The sequence below is a fragment of the Arachis duranensis genome, chromosome 4 (assembly GCF_000817695.3).
Source record: "Arachis duranensis cultivar V14167 chromosome 4, aradu.V14167.gnm2.J7QH, whole genome shotgun sequence".
Lineage (NCBI taxonomy): Eukaryota > Viridiplantae > Streptophyta > Magnoliopsida > Fabales > Fabaceae > Arachis > Arachis duranensis.
This window is the reverse complement of record NC_029775.3, coordinates 88,513,524-88,514,922: the sequence shown is the minus strand read 5'-3', so window position 1 is coordinate 88,514,922 and position 1,399 is coordinate 88,513,524. Positions and strand designations below refer to the sequence as shown.

Genomic DNA, 1,399 nt, shown 5'->3' with positions numbered 1-1,399 from the left:
AGGGGATTTGGAAACTGCCTGGATCCTTCAATTTCTGAGGCAATTTGTGTTGAATAATTGCACTGCATTCTTCAGTTAACAACACAGTTTCCTCATTTCTCCAGCTTCTCTTCTTGGTCATTAATTCCTTTAAAAATTTTGCATAGAGTGGGATTTGCTCTATTGCCTCAGCAAACGGAATGTTGATTTGAAGCTTCTTGAAAATCTCCAAGAATCTGGAGAATTGGCCATCCTTTTCACTTTTCATTAAACGTTGAGGATATGGTGCTTTGGGTGTATAAGGCTTCAGGACCTCTTTTTCTTTTTCTTTTGTTGCAGACTGTGTAAAAGATTGCCCCTGTTCCTTGTCTCTCACATTTTCCTTTGCTTCATCCTCTGTGGTTTTCTTTGAGGTCTCCTTTAGCTTCTTTCCACTTCTGACGGTTATGGCCTTACATTCTTCCCTTGTAATAGCTTTGGCAGCATGAGAAACGCTTGGCCCAGGGTTTTGCTTAGACAAATACCCAATTTGATTCAGTTTTTCACCATGGTTCCTTAAGGTAGATCTCACATCATCCCTAAAGCTTTTCAACTCACTTATGTCCTGACCCATGTTTGCAAGCATTCATTCTATCCTGTTTAATTGATCTTGAAATTGTTGGTTCGGATTAGGTTGGGCAGGTTGATTATCTTGGCCATGATATGGTGGTTGGGAGTAAGTGTTTTCTGTGGCTTGGTATGATCTTTGGTTGGAGTTTTGGTATGTGGAATTGTTATGTTGGTTGTGGTTGTAAGGTTTGTGGTTTTGTGGTTGGGTTTGATGGTTTCCCCACCCAAAGTTTAGGTGGTTTTTCCATCCTGGGTTGTAAGTGATGGAATGTGGATCATATGGTTGCCTTTGTTGATTTCCCACATAGTTGACCTATTCCCAATCACCTCCTTCAGTGCTTACTTCCTCTTAATCTTGTGTGTGTATTGCAGCCACTTGATTTGTTTCTAATTTCCTGGTGAGCTCTGCTAGTTACTTGGCAAACACCTTGTTTTGGGCTAGAATTGTATCAACATGGTTCAGCTCCATGACTCCCTTAGTGTTGTGTCTCTCTGAAGCATAGTAGTACTCATTCTCAGCCACTGTCTCAATCACTTCAATGGCTTCTTCCACAGTCTTTTTCCTGTTCAATGAACCTCCTGATGAATGGTCTACAGCCTTCCTTGATTCATAAGAAAGTCCATCATAGAAAATATGCAATTGCACCCAGTCATGGAACATGTCTGGTGGGCATTTCCTTGTCAAATCCTTGAACCTCTCCCAAGCCTCGTAGAGAGTTTCACCATCTTGTTGTCTAAAAGTCTGAACCTCAGATCGAAGCCTATTGACCTTTTGTGGAGGGTAGAAACATGCCAGAAACTTGCTTTCCAC

General features: G+C 41.4%; 1 non-coding gene across 1 annotated transcript; it reads left to right on the top strand.

Annotated features, from left to right (window-relative positions):
• The first annotated feature begins 1,247 nt into the window (after positions 1-1,247).
• On the top strand, positions 1,248-1,351 carry LOC127747272 (small nucleolar RNA R71). Its single transcript, XR_008009074.1, has one exon. It is a non-coding gene; the product is annotated as a small nucleolar RNA R71 (small nucleolar RNA).
• The last annotated feature ends 48 nt before the right edge of the window (positions 1,352-1,399 follow it).